General features: G+C 34.5%; 1 protein-coding gene across 1 annotated transcript in view; it reads right to left on the bottom strand.

The window, feature by feature from the left end:
- The window catches only part of LOC126776091 (neural cell adhesion molecule 2-like), a 62,686-nt gene that overhangs the window by 24,928 nt on the left and 14,409 nt on the right, over positions 1-23,349 (bottom strand). The window lies entirely within an intron of this gene.

Raw genomic sequence — 23,349 nt, forward strand, 5'->3', positions numbered from 1 at the left:
AATCGCCATAGTACTTTTCGACTTCAGCTAGAATCTCTGGTTTTGAGGTGACGGTTGTGCCTTGTATGGTTCTGAGTTTTGTCAGGTGACAACAGGAGGTATGTGACTTTGCAAGAACCTTTGAGCCCCTATTGAGTGCTATAGCATCTTCAATATTTCGGGTATTCGCTCGTCTTGTGTCACGCCTTATTAGTTTTTTAACCTTCCTGTTAAGTGCCTGATACTCAGATGGCGTCATGTTCTGCTGTTCTCGTCTCCTCGTCATCTCGTTCAGAGTTTCGCCTGAGAGCTTCGACTTACGTCCATTGCTCTTTTGTCGAAAGTAATTCTGGCCTACCTCGCGGATGACACGCACCAGACCATTGGTGGCGTCGTCAATGCCCTGCCTGATTTCCAACATGGCAAATCGGTTCTGTAGTTCCAGCTGGAAGCTTTCGCAACCAGCTTCAACCTGAGGCAGAGTTGGTCTAAGAGTCGACTTCATTAACCGCGATCGTTCTATTTTAGTGTTAATATTCAGGGTGCCTCTTACCAGGCGGTGATCACTTCCAGTGTTTACCCTGTTGATCACGGAGACATCCCTAAATATTTGGCGCTTATTGGATAAAATGAAGTCGATCTCATGCATCGCTATGTTATCGGGGCTTCGCCAGGTCCACTTCCTTTGGGGCTTTTTCTGGAAAAATGAATTCATCACAAATAATCGCTGAGCCTCGAGGAAGTTTACCAGCATTTGTCCCCGATGATTTCTGCGCCCATAGCCGAATTTTCCTACCCTCGATTCACCATCTTCTTGTACTCCCACTTTGGCATTGAAGTCACCCATAACAATTGTGTAGAAGGTATTGGTACGAGACATAGCTTTCACTATGTCTTCGTACATGGCTTCGACCTCTTCGTCAGTGTATGTAGACGTTGGGGCATACACTTGTATAACCTTCAAGGCATACCTCTCGGTTATCTTTAAGACAAGGTATGCCAGCCTCGCCGACACACTGCCAACCTCCACGACATTGCATCTGAGTGACTTGTGGATCAAAAAGCCGACGCCACCTTGGGATGGTTGGTGTCCTTCTCGGAAGTAGAGTAAGTGACCGGCATCTAGTGTCATCGTGTCCTCGCCCTGTCTTCGGACTTCTGATAGACCTACTATATCCCAGTTAATACGACTTAACTCTACTTCCAATTCTGTCAGATGTTCGTCCAGCCGCAGAGAGCGTCCATTATACGTGGCCAGAAACAGTCGCCGTTTGTGGTACCCTGCCGTAGCCCGGGGATTCTTAGCACCCCCCATCGCACCGTTACCATGGCCGGTACCGTGGCCAGGAATAGTGTGATTACCGGGAATTGGGGGCCGTGAATTTTTGTCGTCGCTCATAGGGGGGTTTTTGCCTTAGTCACCACGCTTGGCAGGTGGGTTGGTGACCGCAGTGGCTGGAAATCTTTCACAAATAGCGCTGCTGCCCGCTATCAGGATTTGCATTTTCGGATTCCAGCATTTGTGTGGTTATACCGCCACGATTTCGGTCGCCAGAGCCTCGTTCGTTGATTAGCAGGATGTACCACGAGCAGGTGAGGTTGACGGTAGAGAGCCTAGGTTGTTATCGGCTCCCCTTAAATCCCATATTGACATTAAAATTGTTGTAAAACCGGTAAAACAAAGCGCAGCTATTTATATTTTATTTTATTTTATTTATTTTGGGAAACATACAGCATAATACAACCATAAACATTTGATAACAAAATAAGTCTCACATAAGGCAACAAAGTTTCCACTTGAAGTTGAAACATGAAGTGAACCTAACAAGAACAAGTTATTAAAGTATTAACGAGTGATTTAAAAAAAAGTACAATAAAAACGATAAGAATATTAATGACAAATACAGTTCTTAAGGCTTCTAAGAACTTAACTAAATTTATGTTAAAGATAATCAATCTATATTAGTGTAACATTTATTATAATTGTCAGTTGCTCTTACCAAAAAGCGATTTTTAGCATAGTTCGTTCTACACATAGGAACATGAAAGGTATATTTTGAACGGGAAATGGAATGTGGACACTTGAAATTAATATTGTTGACTTAGTACATTAAAATCAACAAAATTATTTAGAATGTTGTAAACAAAAACCTGATCTTTGCATTCCTGCGTTACTCAAGCGACATAATATTAAGCTTATTAATAGAATTAGACCCAAATTTACGCGTTAATCTTCTAATAAATTTATTCTGTACATTTTTGATAGCCATAATATACTTTGAGTAATGTGGATTCCAAACCGTTAAAGCGAATTCCAAATTAGATCATACATAGGAGTTATACAATACATTATATGTATTGATATTTTTAAAGTCTCTTCCCTGGCGAAATATGAAACCCAACATACTGTAAATTTTTGCGATAATTTTATTCACATACCTGTCAAATATTAAATTAGAATCTAGAAGCACTCCTAGGTCCCTAACCTAAATCATTGGAAATTGTGTAATCAAATAAAATTGAATTTTTTTTTCTAGAAAATGTTATTACATAACATTTATTAAAAAATGTAGTCCGTTAGATGAACAATATTGCACTAAACTATTTAAATAATTTTGCAAATTTGAGCAGTCATAACTTTTTTTATGATTTTAAATAGTTTTATATCATCGGCATATAGAAGTGTTAGGATTTTGAAAATTTTTCAGTATATCATTAATATACTAATATATATAATAGTTTAATAATAATAATAGTTTAACATATATAAATATATAATAGTTTTATATATTTTTGGTATTATATAGTTTTATATAATTTTCAATGCTATTTAAGGCGTTCGTTTGTTGTACTTCCAAATTGTGTTTAATTTATTTTTATTTTATTTTTCTTGTCTTTCATTATTATTTTAAATGCTTAGTGTCATTTTTGCAAGTCGTGGTTACCTATAATAAGTATGGCAACTTTTACCCTTAGACATATTATATGTAAACTTTTAATTTGTAATTATTACTGTATGTCATGTTGGTGATCCTAAATAAATTAATAAATCGATAAAATAAATAAAAACCTACTAAAATATATCAATATACATAAAACTTATATCTGGTATAAGTTTTATGTATATTGGTTAAAATAGTTTTCCAGTTAGGCTTATTCATAAAAAAAATCTCTTTTATTATTAAAGATTTTGATATCGCTCACTCAACCTATTATATTATTTATATCAGAAAAAAAAACCCAATATTTTTCAAGTATGAAAAAGCTGATCAGTATAATATATATTTGCTTCGGACATTCGATATCAAATGTACTTCACACATGAAGACATCCGGTAGGTGAACGGCCGTCATCGGTGAAGCATGACAAGCAGCCTTCACACGATATCTGACAACAGACACTGTTGCCATGGGAAGCAATGATAGGATATCATATAACATGTAACAAGCAACACGATTTATTTACCGATAAATTTTATCCACGTCTTCGGTACCATGATATTTTTCAAAAACTAAATCGGCTAGCGTTTTCCCTAAGCAAAAACGCTTCGATACGTTCTGAATCGGTATTTGGGCTTTAATTTACAAGACTGCGTTTAACAAGGTCTGTAGGTTAAGCCCTGAGTAAGGAAAAAGTTATAGAGTTTTTTTATCGTAAAATTCACAATATTCTGGTATCTATTACAATAGCAATACATTTTGCTAGTATTAATATTTACGCTTCTTATTATGAATAAAGCTTGCACTAAGATTGGATATGACAATAGCCCAAGTACACTCAAGCCCAAGTACATTGTTCAAAATTGTATTCGTTTTTAATTTGACTAATTATTACCATTCGTTAAATGCAAATCAATTAATACGTTAATCGCCATACCACCAACATCGATTCCACTTAACAATGAAATGAACTTGATCCTTTAACAACAAATAAAATCAAATTTACGACGCCCTTTCTTCAATTCCGGTTATTCAGACGATAAGTTTTATGGTTTATCTGAAAATCAACCTTAAACTTGTCAATCAGTTGGTCTATTTCAAGCCATTTCTCATTAAGCAGCTGCGTAACATCAAGTAATACTTTAAGGGGTTCGTATAACAAATAAATTACTGATCGCCTGCAACTGGGTTTGTACGAAATGCATAAAAATCTGTTTACATACATGTCGATTGGTGTTTGGTCCAAGTAGAGAAGGTTAGGAGCTAATTTTTTTTTTTATATAGTATAAGAAGGCAGACGAGCATATGGGCCACCTGATGGTAAATGGTCACCAACACCTATAGACATAGGCATGTAAGAAATGATAACCATCGCTTACATCACCAATACGCCACCAACTTGAAAAACTAAGATGTTATGTCCCTTGTGCCTGTAATTACACTGGCTCACTCACCCTTAAAACCAGAACACAACAATACCAAGTATTTCTGTTTTGCTGTAGAATATCTGATGAGTGGGTGGTACCAACCCAGACGAGCTTGCACAAAGCTCTACTACCAGTAAATTTCAAAATGCTGATCCCATGTGGATCGGTAAATACACACGTGGCAGATGTTTACTCGACGCATGCAGGTTTTACGAGTACGAGATGAATTATAAACAAAAAGAGCACAAGATAATCCAGTGTTGCTTGCCCAGACTTGAAGCTAAAATTTTTATTATTCGGACGTTCTAACCACTGAATCATCTCGGCATTTTTATCCATTTTTGTAAAGTAATAGTGGAGTGGAGACATATGCTTTCCCGGTTTATAAATACGAGCACTCTGCAGTATAAGACAAATGTATTTTAACAATCTTTGAATAAATGACATACATCTCAGGTGATCTATAATTTTTGATTTTTCCATATTCGATTTGAACCTTGCAGTTGTTCGTTAGCATTGTACGAAGTTTTAGCTATATATATTTGAATACATATATTGTTATTTTTTGTCGTCGCTCATAGGGGGGTTTTTGCCTTAGTCACCACGCTTGGCAGGCGGGTTGGTAACCGCAGTGGCTGGAAATCTTTCACTAATAGCGCTGCTGCCCGCTTTTACGATTTGCATTTTCGGATTCTAGCATTTGTGTGGTTATACCGCCACGATTTCGGTCACGATTTTTTTTTTTTGACGATTTAAAAAAGGTGGCAGGTTCGGGATGGATGCGGACTGCCCAAGATCGGGATGGTTGGCGTTCTATGGGGGAGGCTTTCGTCCAGCAGTGGACGGCAAAAGGCTGAAAAAAAAATTGTTATTTTAAACAGAGAATTTTTAAACAGCTTTTTATTTGTCTGATCTGCCTTTTACGATAGCCACTATAGCGAAGAGGCAAATAGTTTTACTGTACAAGCGTAAATAAATATTAATAATTTTTCACGGCATTTAAAACAAAAATCATATTTCAATATCGTATATAAAGAAGTAATACTAAATACCGTTAACGCTTATCATTTGTAACTACAAAGCATTGTTTACATTTGCGACCCGACACGGTGCATGAATACATTACAATACTCGAATGCCTTGAATGTTTATACCTATTTTTACATATTTTAAAACTTACTCCAGGAACTTACATTATGTTACGTATGGTTGTGAATATCATCGAACGCGAAATAGAAATATTTCAACTCTTTTCAAAAACTTACGAATCTTATATCTTACGTCTCGTTCTTAACGTTACATGGATAAAATTGACCAGCGATCACACCCTTTTTTATATTATTTAGCCCGATGCAACGCTTTACGGAAGTAGGAGTTCCACGTTGTTGAGATATTAAATATAAAAACATCGTCACGATTAAAATGTTTATACTTCGTAGTTGCAATCGCTTCGCTGTTAAGCGGCTTTAGAATATAATATAATCCAATTTATTTCGGTTTCAGTCAGCGCTTAATAGTGGCTGTAAGACCTTTGGCTTAATCGAATATGTTTGCCTAAAAATTAAATATACTTTAATAAAAAAGCATGGGGTAAGCTGCGACAGGTTTCCAGCTGCGGTAGAATATGTAAAAAGACTTGTGCGTGCTAGAGAGTGTCTAATAAGCACTAGTGCTTGTACTTTTCTTGTACATTTTGATATTGATACAATTAATACATACACATAAGGAACAATAATTTAGATATTTCAAACATAATCTTACGCTAGTTTACTTAAGTAGGTTCTTAAATTTTTTATTGCTTAATTACATGCGTCCTAACAATGGCGGCAAAGTTCGCGGTATTTTCTTGAAAAAATGCCCTCTAGACAGCTCGACAAGGCTGCACTCGCTGATTTTAAATCTCTCTTGAACCATAATCGGTCATAAACATCACTTGTATCTAAATTCGCTCACAATAAACAAGGACTTGAAACGAATTATAACAAATTATAGCTCTTACGGTAATCAGGTGCACACACAATCAGCTTTAACTGCTGAACTATCTAAGCTCTGGCACGCCAGTTTTGTTTGTTTTGCACGTGTTGGCGATATAGCAGTCGTTAAATATTTGTAAAAACCACTTTTATGAACTTTATAATTTCTAATGGACACCAGAGTTTTATGCATCATATCTATAATATCCTCGCGATCTGTCAAAAGCGATTAGCCCTACTGGAGTCGGTGATGGTACTGCTGAATAATACTACACAAACACAGCGCGCGAAATTTCTTTCCGAATTAGATCCGATTGGTAATAAAATGCTGGTAGATGTTCTCACTCTAATGAAATGAGCGTTTTATTGTGATAACATATTTCGTTACGTTTGGTTTTTCCAAGTGATTCCCTACTGACCGAAATGAAAGAAATTTTACGTCAAATAACGGCAATCATGATATCAGATCATATTTTTTATTTTTATTTCCTTGTTTTTTAAAAAAAAAAAAACATTTGTATTTACTTTTCCATACGTATGTAAATCGATTTTTATTTTTTCCTGTTAATAATTTCGCTAAAAACTAGATGAGAATAAAATCCATCACAAATAATATTCAGTATAAGCCTAAACAGGCAGATACCACATACAAAATGTCATTCTACCGTCAAACAGTATTGTGTGAGCCACTACAATTACAGGCTTAAACGGCATAATAAATTCAATTCTAATGTTTGACTTTACAATACTAAAAGCTTACGTCCACAATGCATTTGAAGTCAAAATCAAAATTTATATTAAATACATTAAGGTTCTACACTTGCTTATTGATTTCCAAAAATGTACCACCAGTACGGAGATAATTATCTGAGATCTGAAAAGAAACGGCGAAAGAAACTCAGCGGGATTTCTTCCAACTATTATCGTTGATAATAATAAATAAAATACAAATGATATATTTTTTTTTTTGTAATCGTGAAGGCGATCGTTTCCTTGTGTGTGTTATGTAAAACTCAAATCTTATTACCTGATGGAAAAACTCATAAAACATGCCTTCATTACATATGCTATTTAGCATCTTAAAAAAAATGTTAATTATATATGTAATTTGTTAATATGTAAATTGTTAATTATATATATAATGGCTTTGTGCAACCTCGTCCGGGTAGGTACAACCCACTCATCAGATATTCTACCGAAAAACAGCAGTACTTGATATTGTTGCGTTCCGGTTTGAAGGGTGAGTGAGCCAGCGTAATTACAGGCACAGAGGACATAATATCTTAGTTCCCAAGGTTGGTGGCGCATTGGTCATGTAAGCGATGGTTAACATTTTATTACAATGCCAATGTCTAAGGGCGTTGGTGAACACTTACCATCTGTGGTATATATATATAGGTGGCCCCTATTCTCGTCCGCCTTCCTATTCTATAAAATAAAAATAAATCGTGAACGGATCGCCTAGAAGTAAAAGTCTTACAATCTATCGTGATCTCTTGAAGTATTTTCATCTCCACTCCTAATACAAGCTTTACGCCTAATTTGATTCAATACGTGAATATCGTTAAATACCAGCTAAGCCCTGTGTTACTCGTGTTAAACCTGTTCTATAACACGGATAAAATATAATCCTTGAACTCAATCATTACAAAAAAGAGTAAAACAACACTTTTTGTCATTTTGGGAGGAATTTCGAAATATATGAATGGTTTTTGATGATTTGCATTTATCTATTTATATGCGGTAAACATACAATATGTTCTTAAATGAGTTATTATAACTTTTGATAAACTTAACTAATTTCGATGAAATAAAGACTAAACGGTACCTTGGAATACTATAATTGAATTAATTATATTTCTAATTAGTATCCGAGAATCCCGGAGAACAGACAAACAGACAGACTATTTCACATCAAAAAGGCCATTATCTTGAAATCACTGATAGTAAATTATTATTTATTTGTATAAATAGAAGTATACATAGATATTCTTTTTAAAATATACAAATATATTTGGAAGACGAGTTTAATATTCTTTCAAATAATTCAAACATAACTTTCAAGTATTCTTATGTATAATTATACACACGACGATGTTGTTAATAAAACTTTATAATGGTGTACCAAGTATTGTATATTCCGAGACTAAACTTTTCAAAACGTTGTTCTAAGCTCACTAACTTCCGACAAAGTTGCGAACTAAATTTTCAAGTATATTTACAATATATAAATAACATATTATACAATTCATGTATTTTCATTAAACCTTATATCATATGCTTAACATATATGTATAATGAATAGAAATTGCCATCACATTCAATTATATATCGGTATTAAATAGTATGTCGCATTTTTAAATATTTATTTATTGAAAATAGCTAAGCTGTCAAATGGACCATCTGATTATAAATATTACTAACCATCTCTGACATCACCAATGGGCCAACTTTTTTGCTATTATATTGACATCTCTCTCTGCAGTCGTTCCTTGATTCCTGAAGATCGTGATGCAGGAATTTACTTACATTTACATCCTAGCGAAATAAATCACTTCACGGTCTAATCAATTTCAATGTTGACTTAACAAGTTATAACTATATGCGACATCTGCTTATATAGATATAAGTTGAAATTATAATGTAAAATTGTATTAAAGTGCCATAGCAATCGAATTAGTTTGCGTTAATCTGAAAACAGGTGAAAGGCTCTTTAAAAAAGAAGTATAATTATATATTCAATAGCGTTGATAAGTATTCGTTGATTTTTATACAGGATATTAAAAAAAAAACTTAAGTACAAATTCTTTCTTAATTCATATGAAAGAGTTACATTCTGAGATTTACACCTTGCTTAAATTTAAATTTTAAACCGGTGGTTTTCATATTTAAATAATCTTGTATAATTACAATACAAGTGTGCTTGAAGATTCTTCTTTAATTGAGTTTATATTTTTGCTTTCATTATTTATATTTAAGAAAGGTTTTTTATCATATAAACATATTAGGTGTATTAATTTCCTTTTGAGATAAAAAAAATCATACAATGGCCTAACGGCCATTATAACGGCCATATATATAGTTATCCTAACTAATCTTGATTTTCCGTTAATAAAATAAAATTATTGTAACGATTAATTTCAAATGTCGTTAGTTTCTTAATAGTTATTTAAATGTAAATACATTCGAACCTGATTAGTTTCTAAACCTTATTGTTATCTAAGACCTTCTAAAACTCGTATCGTATGAATATTTTACAAATTTTGCAATAAATGACTTTTCGTATACACGTTTAACATTAATAGACTTCGACACAATGAAAGTTAGTATGTAAATATATGTATTTTCTCATAAAGATGTTTTTTATAATATCCAACTTGTTGTAACTTTCCGCTAGATGTCCATTTAACCGACAGCCATATATTCACAGGCATGACAACGTGTACCGGGTTTTGCTGTTGAAATATATTATTTATCTTTCTATATTTATTGTTACTCTTTGTTCTAAAAGCTCATTAGTATTTTATACTCTATATTACGATCTCCCGACGCGACGGCACTTTTATTAAAATATCACTCAGTCATTATAATGAAGGTAAAGGGCCAACAAATACGTTTGTTTTTCTGTGTTGGGTCTTATTTAATTTAAGTCATTAAAATATACCGCCGTTGACGAAATTCAGTCAAGAGTAAATTATTATTATCATCTTCGCGCGTAACAATTATGCACAACCAAATATATTATACTGATGAAACATATATACATTACCCAAACATGACAACGTACCAAAATAAGTCGTCGGTCCACATAAAGGGAATAATTACCTCAAACGAACGGACGGCCGTATAATTTATTTTTGTCACACAAATAGGCCGATCGTCCAAGCACGTTGCACGGAGTATCGTGGTCACTTTCAGTTCATTTGTTGTCTATTTTCCCCGAAAATATACAACTGATACTTTTTTTATTATTTTCCATATTATACAGTTTAAATAATTTACAAAGATCGTTTTAAGAGCTAATTTAAAAGTTCATAATAATAATATTATTATTTACTTTAGAAAGGTAGACGAGTAAATTTTGTGATATAATGGAAAGTGGTCACCCTCATCCATGTCATAGACTACTAATATTAAACAACTGATGTGGAGACCTTAAACCACCTACTCAACATCCACGGGATCTAAGATATATATATTTTTTTAAATATTTGTTTTTTTTTACTGAAAATAAGTTGGCGGTCTGGCAAATGGGCAACCTGATGGCAAGTTCTCGCCATTTCCTAGACATAAGCAATATTAACCATACATTACAACGCCAATATGCGACCTACCTTTGGAACTAAAATGCTATGTCCCTTGTGCCTGTAGTTACACCGGCTCACTCACCATTCAAACTGAAACACGACAATACTAAATATTGATGTTCGGTGTATAATATAATATCTGATGAGTTAGTGATACCTACCCAAACAATGACAACTGCACGCGCAATGGTCAAAAGTGGACGCAACAACTTACCACAGACCATTTCAATTGTCCATCCATTTCAAAAAACTATGCTAACTTTTCTGCACAACCCACAATGGGACCTTGGGCTTCGAACTGATATGTCCAATGCTGACTGAACAACACCTGATTATAAAAGTCATGAAAATTTCATATTCTGCGTAACGCTGCATAGCTCTTATTTAGTGGACGGCCAGCATAAGTCATGGCCAACATTAGTCAAGCATGTTTTGTTAAGCGAATAGTGTTTAGGAATCGACCAACGTACACAGCTTGGACTTTACATCTTGTGCGGAATCGAGTTCATTTTAGAATATCTGGTTTATTCACTTTGGTCTAATATTTAGTTTACTATTAGAGTTTTGTGCATTTTTTTATTAAAAAATTGGTAAGCAGACTGACAAATGCACCATCTGATGGCAAGCCTTAGACATTGTCACTATCAGAAATATTACCCATCCATTACATCGTCAATACGAAAACAACCTTAAAAAATAAAGTTTTTTTGTCCCATATGCTTTTTACCGGTGGTAGGGCTTTGAGTCTAGGTACCACCCACTAATCAGATATTCTAGCGCAAAAAAGAAGTACTTGGTATTGTTGTGTTCCGGTTTGAAGGTTAAATAAGCCGATGTATTTACAGGCACTAGGGACAGGATCACTCATCCTTCAAGCGGGATAATATTTTAAGTGTTTTTAAATGATTATTTTTATTAATATTTTATTTTATAATATACACTAATATACATATATATAATAATATCCACTATACATATTATCAAAAAAAATTTTTTTTTCACAAATTTATTTATCAATTTAACAACAACCTATTTTGATGTTCCACGTGCCGGACGTCCCGTAAACGTCACATTTTTGTTTATAGCGTTTGTTCATTAATGATTTCCATGCAGTATATATAAATATTATATATAATTGATGGTGTAACTTGAAAAATAGTTACTATATTACAATGTCAAGCATATATACTATATATGCTTGACATTTTTGTACATTGCTATGATAACTGATAGCTTTACACTTAATTCTATCTTGTAATATAACACTTTATAATAGCTTGTTAGAGTAAAGTATTTTATATAGTTTATATGGCAGCACTTATGCATAACAGTAGTTATTACGTATAAAAATCTATTCCAGTAGTCATCGTAACTGCTGGTTTTTATTCGCCTCTCATAAACCACTACAATTTAAATCCAACATTAAGCCATTCTTGCATTTTTAAATTTGTCTGCCTGTGTGAGTATTTTATACAATTTCTCGCGTGAATTTTTTGTTTTAATATTTTTCTTTATATATTCATACCATACCAATTACGCTGTAAAATAAACCAGACTACACCTACCCTTAATTAAGCAGATCTATGCATAAAAGCAAAGCGACCGAGCAAGTGTGTCTCGTGCTACGAGGGTTCTGTATGACTTTAAAACGTAAACACTGTTTATTTTCAAATGTAAAAATAACTTGTTGTAAATTTTAAATTAATATGAATTGTTATAATACACATAATTCAATAATATAACATCACTGTATTATTAAGTAACTTATATTACTATCTGTACAATATTCTAACAAGCAATAAAGGTCAAAATCGAATATCATCGGCTAGCATAAACCATTAATAATTCATTAAATATAACTCTTAAAGGATACACTCATTAATATAGTAACCTATTACCCTAAGTCAGTTCTGAAAATTTGACGAGTGAGTTATGAAGTGTGATCTCACAGCATAGAACTGCAAATAATAAATATTAAACTGAAGTGAGGATAGCGAGACGAGAGTGAGAGAGATGGCAAAAGCATTACTATAATTACTTACACCTTTATAATTGACCGTCACCGGCATCGTGTCGTTAATATCGTATTCGACGTGAATCCTTATTTCACTGAATTTTCATGTATTAATTTTGGCCCAGTGGTAAGAAGGCGTGAATCTTAACCGATGAACGTGGGTTCAAACCCGGGCGAGCACCTCTGAATTTACATGTGCTTAATTTCTGTTTATAATTCATCTCGTGCTTTTCGGTGAAGGAAAACATCGTGAGGAAACCTGCATGTGTCTAATTTAATCGAAATTCTGCCACATGTGTATTCTACCAACCCGCACTGGAGCAGCGTGGTAGAATAAGCTCCAAACCTTCTCCTCAAAAAAGGGAGAGGAGGCCTTAGCCCAGCAGTGGGACATTTACAGGCTGTTACTGTAATTTTTTGTGTTTATAATTCATCTCGTGCTCTACGATAAAGGACAACATCGTGAGGAAGCCTGCATGTGGGGGGTGCTAGCTTACATTTAATTCAATACAATGTGTATATATTGATTTCGACCAATGCACAATTAACAAGGGATTTACTTTGTTACCGTCCCTTGTGTATATGACAACACTAGCTCAGAGATCGTTTCAACCAGAACACGGCAATAAAAACTGTACATATTGATAATTGTTTGTAGGAAGAACATTTGATAACAGACAAGTCTACCTTTTTAATATTTAGTTTAGTAAAAAATTCAAACAATTTGGCTAATGAATAAAAACATATAGGAAAATCAATCTTCATAATATTTTCATTAGCTGTGAAATTGCACTCCGAATAGCAGGAGTGTTAAATAGCCACTGCAAGTGCTGTAAACGATCTTTAACGCTAAGCGGCATTTTACACTTTTCGATTAAGCTACGTATAAAAATGGGCACAACATATTTAAAATGTTCTATAGAATTCAAGTAAAATTAAATTATTCAACGGCCTTACTTAAAAAAAGTTCTATAGCGACTGGTTAGTTATTTTATCCCTTTCTGTCGTTATTATTTTGACAATCAAAAGAAGAAGACACGGCATTGTTTAAATGACCCGCTGAATAACGTTTATAAGGCTGAAAATGTCTTGTTTCATGTGTAGTGGAATAAAATCCAAGCCATCTTAAAAGGAGAGGTGTCCTTAGCCCAGCAATGTTAAATTTACAGACTGTTAATTTTTTCTTTCATTTACTTTAAAGTAAAAACATAATGCGTTATTGGAACATAAAACCTCACGTAATGTCATTGGCGTGACCAACGTGTCAACATAAAAAATATCCCGGAACGCACGATATATTATGTTACGAAAACGAAACGTTTGAGCATAATTATATGTATGATAAATTGATATTATACAATCATATAAGCTTGACGACGTTTTTGCGTTTATAATAGTAATAAATATGATTCCTAGTATTTTAATTTTAAAAATCAAAAAGTTATCCTCAGGTAACTAATATTTAACCAGCCAAATATGATGAAAACTAAAACTTACTTTTATGCATAAAATACTGAGTTACATAAAATTCCGATGTATAGGCGAATGAATTGGTCGAAAACGCTTAAATAGCTCGAACTATAATCCAGCTACATTAATTTTACTATAATTCTATTCAGCTCGCTCTATTCCTGTACGTTGCAACCACTCCCATTTTGTAATCGACGAGCGATGCATCTCTTGAAATGTATCTGTTTGAATGAAACAAAAACGCAACGCCTTTTTTATGTTTAGACTTATACGGAAAAAAACATTGAATAGTATTTGTTTAAATTTTCAATAGCGAATTGTTTGGTAGGAAAGTTCAAAGAATACATTGTTGTCAGTTTTAGTGGCGATGCATAGTGAAGTAACTATCCGTAAATGTACCACTGCTGGGCAGAGCCATCTCCTAAAATAGAAGATTTTGAATCTAGCTCTACAACGTTATCATGTAGATTACAAACACGTGGCAAAAAATCATCAAACACATACAGTTACTTTTCAACGTTATCCCTGAAGTTATTATATGATTCGATAAACAAGCAAAATTATATCACATATGCAAAACTAAGTAAGTATTCGTGAAGCAACGACTACCGTAACTTATTGGATTATACAGCAAACGGTCATGATCCGATTGGCTATTGTAGCTCAATAGGCAATGCCAACAATAGTAAGTCTACTTGTTTAGAATTAGGTGGAAATGCAAAGATGCGGAATGGAGGAGGTAGGACATATTACAATAATTTTCATCAGTAAGGTTAACAAAATGTAACTTTAAGAAAGTTCATAGATAAACAACTTGAAAATAAAATCGCGTAATGTAAGGTAAACAAATTTTCAGTTTGAATATGAATATGGCGATTAAAATTCGCTATTCAAATGAGACTGCCGTTTACTGACAAAGACGACGAATTCTGTTGCTTCATTTTTTTTTATTTTAAATATAGTCGGACCCAACCAATGAATGAAAAATCAACCCTAATCGGCGAATATTTATTTTAAATTAAAATTTTTACCTTTGAGGTACAACGAAAAATAATCCTTAAAATCAGTTCACAAAAGACGAAGATACCGAAGGATGAAGCCAAATTAAAAAAAATCTTGTCCTTTAATGTCGGTTAAAAAACATATTTATCTTATGTCACTGTATCATAAGAATTTCTAGAATTAATGTATTTTAGGACCCACTACAGCCTACAACATGGAAACTTAGCACTAGTAAAAAAAGCAAATGGTAAGTCTAAAAAAGGTGGAGAACAAGATAAACGTAGAAGATAACTTAAAATTATTAATGTACCAAATACGGGTGCAGGTTATTGTTTAGCTGTGTAAGAATAATACATAATATTTATATGAATAAGTATATGTTTGTACTTTATCTCTCTAGTGAGATACATATATGAGTATGAAGTCCTAAGATTTATTGCATAGCCCAACATTGCAGTGGGAGTATTTTGTAAATACGCCTAGATAAGCGTATTATTTAGTATTATATTATATTTTGGTCTTTTTGGTTTATTTAAATCAAACTCTATTTATAATAATATACGTTATCTGTCCTTAATAACTGCCTGCGAAGAGAGACCCGGGACAATTGTTGAGAAAACTATAGATCCCTGGAGTGACCTGTAGGATTTACAACCGATTCAAAATTAACCTTAGCACTTTTTATAAGGTTTTTTAACAAATTAATAAAACAACATTACATGGAAGCTATTTTATTTGTTTGTAATTATTTAAGTACATAGTAAATTGATTTTTTTATAGTATAGGTAGGTGGACGAGCATATGGGCCACCTAATGTTAAGTGATCACCAACGCCCATAGACATCGGCATTGTAAGAAATGTTAACCATTGCTTACATCGCCAATGCGCCAACAACCTTGGGAACTGAGATGTTATGTCCCTTGTGCCTGTAATTACACCGGCTCACTCACCCTTCAAACCGGAACACAACAATACCAAGTCGTGCTGTTTTGCGGTAGAATATCTAATGAGTGGGTGGTATCTACCCAAAACAGCTTGCACAAAGCCCTACAACCAGTAATGTATGTACCACCAGTGATATATATAGGACGATAATGTTATGATGATTTAGTTTGAGATACGATAATACTACCTTCATATATTCTTCTTTGTTTAAACTTTTATCAGTTTCTTCTTAGATAATATTTAATTCAATAATAAGTATATCTACGGGACAGTGACAATAATAGTCTAATAAGGCACGCATTCTCTCCAGCCTTTCCTAGTTAGTCTAGATTTAATTCTACCATCTAAATTAACAGTGGCTGTTACCAAATATCTCTTCTAGAGGTAACATTTGCTCATCCCTTAAAAGTCGTTAAAATCCACAATATCGCATAAAAGTTAAAACGTCACGTTTGAATTGAATACAAACGTGTAACATGAAAGCAAAAATAATGACAAGAGCTCTCAATTCAATTGTCATATCAACAAAATCTCTATGGCATCGTTTCGTTACCGCACAACGACGAAATATTTTTTTCTTTTGACTCCCATATCCTTGACCTCAATATTTTTTTATATAAACGGCCTATAAACTTATAATAATAATTTATATAAACCTGTATATGAACGATGCTTCGTTAATTTTTAATAAGGTGGGTCCATTTTCGGCTTCCTTTAAAAGAGGTTAAATTTTCATGTTATTTGCTTTATAATTTAGTTAGGTTAACGAATGTTTTCTTACTAAATCGACAGAAACATTTTATATTTTTATACATATAATATTCCAAAATTTCCTAGAACTTTTACAGGCAACATTTAATGCTATTTCATTTACACGTGTAACTTGAAACTCTGAAATGCACAAGCTGTTTCATATAAGCAAGTTTATTGTTTAAAATTTTCGAGAATTTAATATATTTTGCTTAAAACTGGCTACACGCTCCAGTACTTTGAGCTTATTTGTTTAGACCAATTTATAAACGCTGAAGTGAAGATAGCTTAATAAAGATTTAGCCAACATATATATCGATTGTACTCGACTGGATGAAATGAAAAGCTGATTCAGTTCATTTTTTTTTTATCTACAGTATGTAATTTGAGTCAAATAGTCTTAATTGATTAATTAATTTTTAGTTCCGATGCTTTTAGCTAATCTAACTGCACTAGAAATCTTAGTAAGTTAAGTGAAAACCACATTTAATTATTTAATTTGAAATCCAAAGCGAATGAGCCTGAAATTTTAATTTTTAGACTTTACATGCAATTCTTTGAAACGACAGCTGTTTTGTCAACTTTTTGTGAGTAAAAGTAATCCAGGTTATCCGTTTTACCAACAGACTTATTTTTTGTGATTAGTGCTTTTTCAAATTAGCACTTGAAACTTATATACTTTGCTATTAAATCTTAGACATCGATTAAGCACATAATAATTCCAAGATATGTGTTCATAATTCCCACTACAATTAGTAATATATAATTTAAGCTAAACGAAACCTTAGTAATATGATAATAATATTCAATCTAGATTGACAATAATGATCATCTCGAGACAAGAATTACATGTTTGTGAGGAACAGCCTCCGGAACGGAGATACGGAGATAATTTCCCGAGAGACGACGTTGAAGACTACTCAGCCTTCACAGCCCTTATCTATTATCTAGTACACACGAGCTTTAAGACCTAACAACGGGAACAATAATAAACTGAGAATTCATTGGAAAAAAATCGACAATTTTATTTTGGCGGTGGGATAGGAACGAAGATCTTATGTCTCTCACATTTGTAGTTACACTGGCTCACTCATTCTTCAAGCTATAACGCGACAATACTAAGTATAGCTGTTTAGCGGTAGAATATCTGATGAGTTTATGGTACCTACCCAGAAGGGGAAAGAAAGCCGACCCACCAAACCAAAATGTTCAAATCAAACACAGGGTGTGTTCTAATTATATATTCATCAAAAAAAAAAAAAAAAAGAAAAAAAAAAAAAAAAGCCGAGATGGCCTAGTGGTAAGAATGCGTGAATCTTAACCGATGATCGTGGGTTCAAACCCGGGCAAGCACCACTGAATTTTCATGTGCTTAATTTGTGTTTATAATTCATCTTGTGCTTTAACGGTGAAGGAAAACATCGTGAGGAAACCTGCATGTGTCTAATTTCATTGAAATTCTGCCACATGTGTATTCTACCAACCCGCATTGGAGCAGCGTGGTGGAATAAGCTCCAAACCTTCTCATCAAAAAGGGAGAGGAGGCCTTAGCCCAGCAGTGGGACATTAACAGGCTGTTACTGTTACATATGTCTACCATAATTTTTTTAACCGTTTTAAATATCTCCTATTAATATATCAAATCTTGTAACTAAATTATCAGCCGGATCCACAAAAACGATTGAGCTGAGGTTTCCCACACAGTTATGGTGCTAGGCACTTATGGTGTTATGGTCTACTTGGTGATATGGTAGGTGGTGCATTGGCGATACATGTATAGAATGGTTAATATTTCATACAACGCCAATGTTTAACAGCATTGGTGAATTGTCCTGCTACACATTTATAAAAAGAACAATTTTAAATAAATGCTTGTTTCTAAAATTTTTATTCATCATTTATTATATTACACATTTATTATAACAATTCGACTTTACTGTTATAATTAACAAGCGCTTTCGAACCGCTTTATATTCAAATTTCTATATTAAAATATTAGAATGAGTCACGCATAATTATAATGAATCTCAATTAAAAACTAGCACTTACGTATTTTACTTTATAAAATTCTAATTAAAACCAAGGTTCTTTAAGTTACAGGTCACGTAGATCTGTCTTGACCTCATAATCTATAAATATAATAAAACTATATCGAGGTCGAGCCTCTGTGCGACATAATTTTGAAAAAAACCCGTAGATTAATGTAATATAATAAAACCTTAATTTACATATTATATTATTTTGCTGTTTTGTTATTATATTAGGTAGGCAGACTGACGTGTATGCTCTGGTGGTAACCACCGCCAAAAGACATTGGTATTGTAAGAAATATTAACCATCCTTTACACCACCAAAGCCCCACCGACCTCGGGAAGTACGAAGTTCTGTCCCTAATGCCTGTAATTATAAAAATGTCAACATCTACCTGAAAAATATTATGAAGAAATCATTAAATTTTATCATAAGTAACTCTTTGACAAATATGTTCAACAAAACCTTTTAATTTCTAACCTTTCAGGTAAAAACAGCTTTCTAGCGTTTAGTCAAATATATTATATATTGCAACGCACAAAAACTAAACGTGGTATGCAATAAAGATATTCCTGAGTTATTTATTAATATTTTAGATGAAGCGAGTTTCAACGAAGTCTTATATTATGTATATAAGTATATACACTTTTCGAGTGCCTCTTTGGTCTACTGGCTAACTAAGTTAAGGGCTCCAGCTCCCGAGTTCCTGACTTCAAATCCCTTGTTAACACAACCTTTAGTCAGAAAAACGTTGTTATTTTTTTCCGTCTAGAAATTCTGAAAATCAGCTTCTTATTAAGATGTAGTAACGCACCTCAAAAATATTTTAAGCCTTTGGTACTTCGTCTTACACCAGTCTTTGGTTTCTAACTACCGTCCCAGTAGAATATGAGTGAGTGAATTAGAAAGTCTCATTCTGTTTGCACACACACTATAGTATAGTATACTGGTGGTAGGGCTTTACTGGTGGTAGGTGTTTTTGCAAGCTCGCCTGGGTAGGTACCACCCACTCATCAGATATTCTACCGCAAAACAGCAATACTTGATATTGTTGTGTTCCGGTTTGAAGGGTGAGCGAGCCAGTGTAATTACAGGCACAAGGGACACAAAATCTTAGTTCCCAAGGTTGGTGGCGCATTGGCTATGTAAGCGATGGTTGACATTTCTTACAATGCCAATGTCTAAGGGCGTTTGGTGACCACTTACCATCAGGTGGCCCATATGCTCGTCCGCCTTTTTTTGTTAACGCTTGAAAAACGCATTACCCACCCGTTTCCCCCACGGGAACAGTGGGGGGGTATGTGGGACTCGCCGGTGCCCAAGGCGCCGAGTGCGCCCCGAACATCGGGATACCCACTAAAAAACCAGCGGTACCCTTTCCGTCTTAACGAGGAGCGCCACGGGATCGCTTTCGCATGCTACCGTGGCGCTCTGACGGCTGGCCCGCCTATGTGGGCCTCCATTCTCTAGGGAGGATCCCCAGGGTACTGTGAACCCCCCTAGTCCCAGCGGCGCCTATTGTGGCGGGGGGAGAAGGTGCGCATAGCGCCTTTTTCTTCTCCCCGGTCTCTTGCGGCGGATCGGGTCTGCAGCGGCATCTTCTTCCCGCGCCCGCTCCGCAGCCTCCTTCTGTGACATCACGCTATCGTAGAAGGAGACCATCTCCGACCAGCACCCCTCGCTTCCGAGCATCACGTCGATGATGCTCGGCAAGGAGAGATCTCCTCCAACAACCAACGCCAGGGAATGCCTTTGGGGCCCCCACGCGGCACACTCCGTCAGGGTGTGATGCACCGTGTCGAATGGCGCACCACACTCGTGGCAGAAGGGTGATACCTCCCGCCGCGCTATCTCGTGCAGATACTTACCGAAACAGCCATGTCCGGTAAGCACCTGCGTCAGCCTGAACGAGACGGTGCCTCGTTTCCTTTTGACCCAGCGACTCAAGTGGGGACGTACCGCCTCCACTGTCGCCAGGCCCGCCGTGGGGGACCCCAGGTCCTCCTCCCATCGGGTGATCAGGGCCTGCTGGGCTAGAGCCCTGATCCGCCCGACCTCCGCCGACCCTGGACGGTCGCCGCGTTCCCTCGCCTCGGCCCGGAAGCGGTACACCTCTGCGAGCACCTCCGCCTGGAGTTCCCAGGGCGGGTCGCCCGCGAGGAGGGTCGCCGCTGTCCAGGACACCGTACGTTATCCCCTGATCGCCCTCACCACTATGACCTTCTGCGGCTTCCGCAGGAGGGCCCAGTTTTGTGCGGTGAGTGCGTCCACCCTTATCGGGGCACCGTACAGTGCCATCGACCTCACTACACCGGCATAGAGGCGCCGGCATAGCGATCCCAGTCCTCCCACGTTGGGTAGGAGGCGGATGCTCGTCCGCCTTCCTATTCTATAAAAAAAAAGTATCCTCGGTAAATATGACATTATATAAATGTATATATTGACAGACTAATGAATAACAAATATGAATTGTATATAAGTATGTATTTACAAAAGAAAAGTAGTATATGTATTATAACAGTTGTCTGGTTTCCATAGTACAAGCTCTGCTTAGTTTCGGATCATATGGCCGTGTGTGAATAATGCCTTATAATATTATTAATTATTATAAAAAATTACCATCGTTACCAGTGCTACGATTTTTGAATGACATAAACTTTACGAGAAAACCTTTTACACGAAATAAATTTTGAAACAAATAAATATATTTGTTATCCCACTTATATTACGTAGTACTTTGATATTCACATTTTTAAAGTAATGATTTTGACAAATTTGATATTTCACAATGTTATCGTTAATTCATCAAATTGTTAACAAAAATATTTTGTTTCAAATTTGTATTTATATAAAATCTCATTATAATAATGTCTATAGATAAACAGTCATTATTGACTTGACAATTGAAACAAAATACCTAGCCTTTTTTAAATAATTATTCGCTAAATAACGTTTGTAAGTAAGGCCGTGAGTTGTTAGATATTTTAATTATTAACATAATTTAATTCAAACCACCTCGAACCTTAACTAGTTTGATTTGAAATTGGAACAACGGTCGACAAAGTTAGAGGAGCTCGACCCAACTGGAATTATCCCGACTGTAATCAAGTATTATTGGAACAAAGATAAGGGCATCGGATGCTGGCTTTTGTCAGCAGCTTCTGAAAACGGATATCGTTTGATCTCATATTACTTTTCTGTTTTATGAATTGCAACATAACCTAGCTTTATGGAACTAGATTATTTTACACTTAGTTTTTAATATATTTTCAGCAGAAAGGTAGACGATCAAACCATCGATCTGACCATCGGAGGCTACGTGGTCATATATATTTCGATGGGAAATATTGTTATGTTGAAATGTTAATTTGATGTTCCGAGTCGAAGGACCAATGAATATCATAGTTATAAAGTTACTTTTTTGATTATTTTTTACATAATCATTTATTTAATGAAAAATGTAAGCTAAATCTTAAAATAATTTTTAAAACTTCGAAATTATAAGTTCACTACAGTCAAATAAATCTAAGAAGAACGTAGTCTAATAAAAAATATCGAATACATTTAAAAAAAAAACACATTATAGTCCTAAAATTTTCTAATGAATAAAATTATTATATTACAATGTAATTTTGTTAAGGTAGTATAATAAATATAGCACAGACATTACCTTGATAACAAAAACTTTGAAATAAAATCTAAGAACATTTCACTTTTACGACTATTATAGTAGCTTGCAAAACAATTACAAAGCGATGTTCCTTTAAGTTTCTATTTTGATAATCTGCGAAATTCAGTTCGAGTTTATCTTCGCTAAAATTTTAAATTTCAATTTCGTTCACTCTTTATAAATTATTAAACCACTTTCAAATTATTACACTTGTAGGACTTCAGTACACTTTTCATCGGTGCTTAAATTCCCTAGTACTTTTAAACATTCCGAAAACTATAATAATTTGATTCAAATGAAAATTAAATATTATATTTTGAAAACAATAGCTTTTTAGAAATTATAATTAAGTTCAACCCAAATCACATATTATTTACAACAGATGCGATATTTCCTACGAACCATTTAAATATTTCCTTTATACCTTTTTCTATCTAGATGTAAAAAGGACAATATAATTCAAATAAGAATCTAAGTTACCATATAGTAGCCTAAAATTATTCAATAATACCATATTACCATTTTGTACATAAGGTTTTTGTATTTGTTACCACTACTCATTACTGATGACGATATACCATTCATTACAGCATCAACGTAACGTAATTCTAAAAATTTTAATTTTCCAATGTTTTAATTTTTAATAAAATATTGTATTTATTTTACCTAATCTAACCGGTTTATAAAATAAATTGTTTCGACATTTATTATCTATGCTGTTTGAGAGATGGCAGCACTACGTTATTCGCCGTCCGGGTTGTCCTTTGGATCGTTGAGCAGGCGCCGGTCGCTTACCGACGCCTGTCAGTTTTAAACGATTAAATATATTCCTTTTTGTAAA

This window comes from Nymphalis io, chromosome 19, assembly GCF_905147045.1.
Source record: "Nymphalis io chromosome 19, ilAglIoxx1.1, whole genome shotgun sequence".
In the NCBI taxonomy this organism is placed as follows: domain Eukaryota; kingdom Metazoa; phylum Arthropoda; class Insecta; order Lepidoptera; family Nymphalidae; genus Nymphalis; species Nymphalis io.